This window comes from Melanerpes formicivorus, unplaced genomic scaffold (assembly GCF_026170545.1).
Source record: "Melanerpes formicivorus ecotype bairdi unplaced genomic scaffold, bMelFor1.0.p_v2 SCAF_79, whole genome shotgun sequence".
Taxonomy (NCBI): domain Eukaryota; kingdom Metazoa; phylum Chordata; class Aves; order Piciformes; family Picidae; genus Melanerpes; species Melanerpes formicivorus.
Window position 1 is genome coordinate 2,492,487 of NW_027142431.1, and position 9,505 is coordinate 2,501,991.

Consider the following 9,505-nt stretch of genomic DNA (forward strand, 5'->3'; position numbering starts at 1 on the left):
GGCTAAAATAAAGCTTCAAAATGTTTTCCCTCAAAATACTGAGAGGCAGAAGAGTAAAAATGAAGTCATTGAAATTGTTAATTATGGAGTGCAGTTGCTTCTAATATCTGCTTGTGGGGTTGTTTAGGGTTTTTTTATTGCCTCATTTAAAGATCTGAGATGATGGGTAGCAACTGATACCTTTTGGTGCTAACCTCTGTGTTCTGGTGCTGAAGTTCTACCTTAGTTTTTGGTGGAAGAGGAGGTTTATTTCTGATATTACCATATACACTCCAGCCCTGATGAGATCTCTTTCAGCTCGTCACAGAATCTACCACCAGGCCAGATGTGCTTTCAAAGTTCCTTTTGTGGTTGTTCCAGGCTCTAAGGAGAGGCTTTGCTGTGCATCAGTGATGGAAAATGTAGTCCAGTTCAAAACCAACACAAGCAGCACCCTCCTCCCCTCATCACAACAATGAAGTGCCTGTGGAAGAAATGATGGGGTTGGAGGAGGAAGACCTCTGAGCATCATGACTTCAGATGGATGCTGAGCAGGTTCCAGGCAACCCTTTGGGATAACAAATGACTTGAGATAATCTGAGCTTGCCCTCACACACTTACCCTTGGGAAGCTCTGTGTTCCTATTCTGTGAGATCAGTTTGTTCTCTGGATTTGAGATGTGGGTCAGGCCTCACTTAAAACCATGTCAGGTTTAATGTAACTTTTGCAGGACTGAGAAAGTTGGATGCCAGGAGAGCTTTATGGACAGCAAAACCAGGCTTCATGTGCCATCCCCTAGTCAACAATGGGAAATACCATGGGGGTCTGAAAGAGGAAATCTCCCAGAGCAAAAGTTCTTTATGCCCTGGGATCTAGCAGAAGGAGATACAGGAGTATCTCTGTCCAGTGGATGGGTAGACAGTTGGGTGGATCTAGAAAGCTGGGGAGGGATTTTTGAGGGTGTCAGGGAGTGATAGGACTGGAGGGAATGGAGCACAACTGGAAATGGGTAGATTCAGCTTGGATATTAGGAAGAAGCTGTTCCCCGTGAGGGTGGTGAGAGACTGGCACAGGTTGCCCAGGGAGGTGGTGGAAGCCTCATGCCTGGAGGTTTTTGCAGCCAGGCTGGCTGTGGCTGTGAGCAAGCTGCTGTAGTGTGAGGTGTCCCTGGCCATGGCAGGGGGGTTGGATCTGGCTGATCCTTGAGGCCCTTGAAACCTTGACAATTCGATGATTGTATAATCTACCGGTTCAGATGAGCTTGGAGCATCAGGAGGCAAGCATGGATGCCCTCTGGTGGTGGAGAAAGCCAGCACCTTGGCTTGATTGGAAAGGTCCGGAGGTTTTAGTGTCCTTTGAAACCAAGCCTATGCAAATGTAGTTCGTTTTGACACAGATTTGAAAGACAAATGGCTTGGTGTGGCTGTTTCCCGTGAGCAGTGAGGTCCTCCGGGAAACTTCTCCCTTTCTTAGCTTTCTGTTGGTACCCAACTCAGTCACTGTTGTGCTGGATGCTGGTTACCTATCACCCAAAGCTTTATGAATAACATAGACATTGAACTGCCAGCAGGAGAGTGTTCAGAGGTGTTAAATCAGGTGTGGCTCTTAAAAAGCAGGTGGTGGGGAACCTCACTGCTTGAATACCAAATTCTAATGATCAGTAATAGAAAGAGCTTTCAGGCCCCAATTACTCTTGGAACTTGCCCATTATTGCAAAGTTTTCAAGAGTAAGCTGCCCTTCTCCTCTTCTAGAATAAAATGGTCTCACAGAATCCAAGCACACAGCATTTTTATGGTGCTGTTGAAAACCATGCAAGACAGAAAATTCTGGTTGCCAGCTCATGATTGCTCTGATGGTCTACAAGTGCACCAGCTTTCCCTTTGGGATTCATGAGGAGAACACTGAATTTCTCTCAAGAGTTAGTGAAATAACCACAACCTTCTCCAACTGCTTTCTTTTGACAGAAAGATCAATTGAAACTCGAGGGAGAAAAAAATAGCAATGCAATGACCCATCTTGTTAATTCAACAGATGGGCAGCAGCCTACAGGGATGTGTCCAGAGAAGGGCCATCAGGATGAGCAGAGGGCTGGAGCTGCTCTGCTATGAGGACAGGCTGAGGGAATTGGGGTTGTTCAGCCTGGACAGGAGAAGGCTCTGAGGAGACCTAATTGTGGCCTTCCAGCATCTGAAGGGGGCTCCAAGAAAGCTGGGGAGGGACTTTTGAGGGTGTCAGGGAGTGATAGGACTGGGGGGAATGGAGCAAAACTAGAAGTGGGGAGATTGAGATTGGATGTTAGGAAGAAGTTGTTCCCCATGAGGGTGGTGAGAGACTGGCACAGGTTGCCCAGGGAGGTGGTGGAAGCCTCCTGCCTGGAGATGTTTGCAGCCAGGCTGGCTGTGGCTGTGAGCAACCTGCTGTAGTGTGAGGTGTCCCTGCTCATGGTAGCAGGGTTGGAGCTGGCTGAGCCTTGAGTTCCCTTCCAACCCTGACAGTTCTGTGATTCTACATGGATCATTCAAGAGAGCAGCACAAAACAATTCATTGCTATTGGCTATTTCAAGAATTTCCTGCTGCTTAAGCAGCAGCAGTTGCCCTTCAGAGCTGTGCTTCCAGCTGCAAACTCTACAGCTTCAGCAGGCCATCATGTGAGTCAGGGAGTCTCTTAGATGCAATATTTGAAGTCATCAATAAGCTTGTTCTTTGGGAGTGAATGGTAATATTGGAATGGAAGAGTTCTGAGGAGATGAACAGCCTGGTTTTGTTTGTTAACTGCTATTTCACATAGGGTGCTCTTACACAATGAAAATGGTGCTTAAAGGCAGGGTTCATTTGAGAAGCAAACCATCTCCAGGTGCTTTTTTTTTCCCATATGCAATAAGGGATGGATTTTCTGAAGAGTGAAGATGTTGAGGGTTGGCAAATGAGGCCACTTCTACCTTTCCTACCTGAACCCAAGCCGATTAAAACTGTTCAGTGTTCAGACAGCAAAATCTCCTCTTCTCATCATTTTTTGTTAATCATTTCCTTTTGGTTCTGAGCTGTTTGATAGTTGTGTGGGTGGGGTTGTGTCTGTTGGGGTATCTTCTTTGTCAGAGAAGAAAGCTTGTTGTCCAACAGGTCTGGCAGGGACCTAACCAATATCACATTACCTTTGTACTGTCCTATGAAGCTATCAACATCTTGCACCTGAGATACAAACTCCTACTCCTGTTTCAACTCCTAATGCTACAAAGCTATTAAAGAAAAAGAGATGTCAATCACTCTGATGTCTTTTGTAACATCTATGCATTTCAATAAAGAAGTAAATTAATCACTCCTTACACCTGCTGGTCTGTTGAGGCATCTTTTGGGTTTCTTCTGCTGGGTCGTTTCCTGAAGGAGACAAGTTGTGGTCTCTTCTCCCAGGCAACCAGCACCAGAACAAGAGGACACAGTCTCAAGCTGCACCAGGGCAAGTTTAGGCTGGAGGTAAAGACAAAGTTCTTCCCAGAAAGAGAGATTTGCCATTGGAATGTGCTGCCCAGGGAGGTAGTGGAGTCCCCATCCCTGGAGGTGTTCATAAATGGATTGGCTGTGGCACTTGGAGCCATGGTTTAGCTGTCAGGAGGTGTTAGGTATTAGGTACTAGGTTGGACTTGATGATCTCTGAGGTCTTTTCCAACCTTATTGATTCTATGGTTCTATCATTCTATGATTCTGTAAGTTTTCAGGGAGAAGTTGAAGGCCATAAATGGAATTTTAGTTCAGTTGCTTTTCACCTGAGCTCCATTATCTTCTTCAAATCTCTTTGTGTATCCACCTACATGGACAGGAGACTTTCTTTTGGTACTGAGAGCCTGAACTCGCTATCAGAGCTGGCTCAGAAAACCCAGTTGGGCCACAAAGCCAGCGTGTGCTGGGCTGCCCCAAAAGCAGTGTGGGCAGCAGTGAAGGGAGGGGATTCTGTCCTCTGCTTCACTGTGGTGAGACCCCACCTGTCCTCTGCCCAGCGCTGGAACCCCCAACAGAAGAAGGATGTGAAAATGTTAGAATCAGAATCATTCAGCTTGGAAAAGACCCTCAGGACCACCAAGTCCAGCCATTAATCCTACTCTACAAGGTTCACCCCTAAACCATATCCCCAAGCACCACATCCAAACCACCTTCAAACACATCCAGGCTTGGGGATTCCACCACCTCCCTGGGCAGCTCATTCCAATGCCTGACCACTCTTGATGGGAAACATTTTTTCCCTACTGTCCAGTCTAAACCTCCCCAGTCACAGCTTGAGGCCATTCCCTCTTGTTCTGTCACCTGTGAGAAGAGACCAGCACCAACCTCTCCACAAGGTCCTTTCAGGGAGTTGCAGAGAGCCAGGAGGTCTCCCCTCAGCCTCCTCTGCTTCACACTAACCATCCCCAGCTCCTTCAGTTGCTCTTCATCACATTTCTTCTCCAGGCCCTTCACAGCTTCCTTGCCCTCCTCTGCCCTGGCTCCAGCACCTCCACAGCTCTCCTGTATTGAGGTGCCCAAACCTGGACACAAGACTCCAGGTGTGGCCTCCACAGAGCTGAGTACAAGAGGACAATCAGCTCCCTGCTCCTGCTGGACACAGCATTGCTGATCCCAGCCAGGATGCCTTTGGCTTTCTTGGCCACCTGGGCACACTGCTGCCTCCTGTTCAGCCCCTTGTCCCTTAGCATCCCCAGGTCCCTTTCTGCCAGGCAGTTTCCATCCACCCTGCCCCAGGCCTGGAGCATTGCTTGGGGCTGTTGTGCCCCAAGTGCAGGACCTGGCACTTGGCCTTGCTGAAGCTCATCCTCTTAACACTGGCCCATTGATCCAAGTATCATTAAGTTCATGTAAGTATTGACACTATTTATGGATTTATCCTGTTAATACTGGCCATGGATCCAACCTATCCAAGTTCCTCTGCAGAGCCTCCCTACCCTGGTGCAGACCAACACTCCACCTACCTTGGTGTCATCTGTGAACTTACTGCTGACACACTCTGTGTCCTTCTCAAGCTCATCCATAAAGGTGGTCACTCCTCCTTGGGCATGTGTGGAAGCCTTGCTCGTGAGGGGCATGGGGGGCAGAGAGAGATGGAGTTCAGACACAGGCAGGTGTGAACTGATTATAAAAGATGTCTCCCTAGCAGTGAGACTTGAAGAGCGCTCTCCACCAGGATCAAAGCTCAGAAGGACCAGCAGGACCAGAGAGCCATCTTTGGATGCCTACATTGGTGGTAGCTATAAACCTCTTTCTCATTTCTCTCTTCACTTTATTTAACCTTTCCTCTTTCTCCTTTCACCTTTCCCTGCCTATCACATGCCAGCTTATGAGCAAACAATAAAGCTCTGTTGTTGACTGGAGTGAACCCCCTGGCTTGGTTGCCCTGAGTTTTTTGCACCTTGACACCACAGTAATGAACCATCATGAGGCCACCGCATGGACCCCAACACAGCTCATGTGGAAGGATTCTTGTGCCCTGATGGCACAGATGAGCTCCATCTGTCACCAGTAGAACCTGGTGCCATGAAAACTTCCCCATGGTCAAAACCCCCAAAGTTCTGTTGCTGGCACCAACGTCTAAGCCATGTGTTAACCACTTGGGTTTTCCTCTTTCCTTTGAAATCTCTCCCTGGCACTAGAGGGACTGAGGAGAACACCATCTGTGCTCCCCAGACCTCAAGTATCACAGTATCACAGTATCACAGTATCACAGTATCACTTAGGTCGGAAAGGACCTCGAGGATCATCGAGTCCAACCTATCAACACAGACCCCATGACTAGACCATGGCACCAAGTGCCACGTCCAATCTCCTCTTGAACGCCTCCAGGGTCGATGACTCCACCACCTCCCTGGGCAACCCATTCCAATGCCGAATGACTCGCTCGGTGAAGAATTTCCTCCTCACCTCGAGTCTGAACCTCCCCTGGCGCAGCTTGAGACTGTGTCCCCTTGTTCTGGTGCTGGTTGCCTGGGAGAAGAGGCCAACCCCTTCCTGGCTACAACCACCTTTCAGGTAGTTGTAGAGGGCAATGAGGTCACCCCTGAGCCTCCTCTTTTCCAGGCTAAACAATCCCAGCTCCCTCAGCCTCTCCTCACAGGGCTGTGTTCAAGGCCTCTCCCCAGCCTTGTTGCCCTTCTCTGGACACCTTCAAGTGTTTCGATGTCCTTCTTAAACTGAGGGGCCCAGAACTGGACACAGGACTCAAGGTGCAGCCTAACCAAAGCAGAGTACAGGGGCACTATGACCTCCCTGCTCCTGCTGGCCACACTATTCCTAATGCAGGCCAGGATGCTATTGGCCCTCCTGGCCACCTGGGCACACTGTTGGCTCATATTCAGGTGGCTGTCGATCAGCACACCCAGGTCCCTCTCTGTCTGGGAGCTCTCAGCCACTCTGACCCCAGCCTGTAGCTCTGCATGGGATTGCCGTAGCCAAAGTGCAGCACCTGGCACTTGGACTTGTTGAAAGCCATCCCATTGGACTCTGCCCATCTGTCCAGTCGGTCGAGATCCCTCTGCAGAGCCTTTCTACTCTCTAACTGACTAACATCTGCCCCTAACTTTGTGTCATCTGCAAACTTGCTGATGACTGACTCTACCCCTTCATCCAGATCATCGATGAATATGTTGAAGAGGACAGGGCCCAGCACTGATCCCTGGGGGACACCACTGGTGACTGGCCTCCAGCTGGCTGTGGCACCGTTCACTACCACTCTCTGGGCCCAGCCCAAAGGTTTTTCTAATCACTTTCATGCTCCTGCCCATGACCTCATCAGCCCCAATTTGCACAACCAGCAGTGGGTAATAGGCTGATGGCCTCACTAGAATGGGCAGACTCTTAGAAGTGTCCCTAACCCATGCTCCAGGTAGGCAGCAGACCTCCCTGTGGGATGGATCAGGCCTGCAAATCAGGTCCTCAGTTCCCCCTGGTAAGAGACTTCTTAGTGTATCAGGTAGGATAGAATAGGATAGGATAGGATAGGATAGGATAGGATAGGATAGGATAGGATAGGATAGGATAGGATAGGATAGGATAGGGTAGGGTAGGATAGGATAGGATAGGATAGGATAGAATAGAATAGAATAGAATAGAATAGAATAGACCAGACCAGACCAGGTTGGAAAAGATCTTTAAGATCATCAAGCCCAACCTACCACCCAACACCATCTAATCAACTAAACCATGGCAACAAGTGCCTCATCCAGTCCCCTCTTAAACACTTGCAGTGATGGTGACTCCACCACCTCCCTGGGCAGCACATTCCAATGGCCAATCTCTCTTTCTGGGAAGAATTTCTTCCTAACATCCAGTCTGAACCTCCCCTGGCACAGCTTGAGACTGTGTCCTCTTGTTCTGGTGCTGGGTGCCTGGGAGAAGAGACCAACCCCCACCTGGCTACAACCTCCCTTCAGGTGATAGGACTGGGGGGAATGGAGCAAAACTAGAAATGGGTAGATTCAGATTGAATGTTCAGAAGAAGTTGTTCCCCATGAGGGTTGTGAGAGACTGGGAGACATTGCCCAGGGAGGTGGTGGAAGCCTCATGCCTGGAGGTTTTTGCAGCCAGGCTGGCTGTGGCTGTGAGCAACCTGCTGTAGTGTGAGGTATCCCTGCCCATGGCAGGGGGGTTGGAAGTGGCTGAGCCTTGAGGTCCCTTCCAACCCTGACGATTCTGTGATTCCATCCTGAGCTATAGCTCCATCATTGTGAATCCTCTTTTCATCTGAGGCAAGACAGGTTGGTTTGTTTGTGGCCATGAAGCCTGGCAGTGTGCTTGCTCCACTGCATTTGTTTGTTTATTTATTTGGGTCCACAACATTTGAAAGCTTGTCTGCAAAGCTCCAAACTCTCTGAGGTCTTGCTCAATTTGCAGTCCACACCTCCGCAGTGACATCCTCAGGGTGCTGGTTTGCAGCCTGTTGTAGACATTGGCACCGGTGAGGTGATGGTAGCTTCCATGAACATGCACCTTGCAGGACGATGGGAGGTTTTTCCACCCAGATCACATCCAAAGTCTCCTCTGTCCTGGCAGTCTGGTGAAGTCCCCACAGACTGGAAAAGGGGAAACATTGCCCCCATCTTCAAAAAGGGCAAGAAGGAGGAACCAGGGAACTACAGGCCAGTCAGTCTCACCTCTGTGCCTGGAAAGATCATGGAACAGATCCTCCTGGAGTCACTACTCGCTCAAAAGAATAGTGAAGAGGTGATTGGGAACAGTCAGCATGGCTTTGCCAAGGGCAAATCCTGCCTGACCAACCTGGTGGCCTTCTATGAGCAGGTGACAAAATTAATAGACGAGGGGAGAGCAACTGATGTCATTTACCTGGACCTGAGCAAAGCCTTCGACACTGTCCCACACCACATCCTGGTCTCCAAACTGGTGACACATGGGTTTGATTGGTGGACCACTAGATGGATAAGGAACTGGCTTGATGGCCGCACCCAAAGAGTGGCTGTCAATGGCTCCATGTCCCAGTGGAGGCCAGTGACAAGTGGAGTCCCTCAGGGATCAGTCCTGGGACCTGTCTTATTCAACATCTTTGTGGGGGACATGGACAGTGGCATTGAGTGCACCCTCAGCAAGTTTGCTGATGACACCAAGCTGTGTGGTGCAGCAGACAGGCTGGAGGGAAGGGAGGCCATCCAGAGGGACCTGGACAGGCTGGAGAGGTGGGCACAGGCCAACCTCATGAAGTTCAATAAGAGCAAGTGCAGGGTCCTGCATCTGGGTCGAGGCAATCCCAGGCACAAATACAGGCTGGGCAGTGACTGGCTGGAGGATAGCCCTGAGGAGAGAGACTTGGGGGTGCTGGTGGACAAAAAGCTCAACATGAGCTCTCAATGTGCACTTGCAGCCCGCAAAGCCAATCAGATCCTGGGCTGCATCAGGAGAAGTGTGGCTAGCAGGTCGAGGGAGGTGATCCTCCCCCTCTACTCAGCCCTGGTGAGACCCCACCTGGAGTACTGTGTCCAGTTCTGGAGCCCCTATTACAAGAGGGATGTGGAGGTGCTGGAAGGTGTCCAGAGAAGGGCCACGAGGATGATCAGAGGGCTGGAGCACCTCTCCTATGAGGACAGACTGAAGGAGTTGGGGCTGTACAGTCTGCAGAAGAGAAGGCTCCGAGGTGACCTAATTGTGGCCTTCCAGTATCTGAAGGGGGCCTACAGGAAGGCTGGGGAAGGACTTCTCAGGATCTCAGGTAGTGATAGGACTAGGGGGAATGGAATGAAGCTGGAGGTGGGGAGATTCAGGCTAGATGTGAGGAGGAGGTTCTTCACCATGAGAGTGGTGAAACCCTGGAATGGGTTGTCCAGGGAGGTGGTCGAGGCCCCGTCCCTGGGGGTGTTTAAGAGCAGGCTGGATGAGGCTCTGTCCAGCCTGATCTAGTGTGGGGTGTCCCTGCCCATGGCAGGGGGGTTGGAACTAGATGATCCTTGTGGTCCCTTCCAACCCTGAATGAAACTATGAAACTATGAAACTATGAAGTGTGTACAGTTTTGGGGCCCTCACGTGGCATTGCTGGAA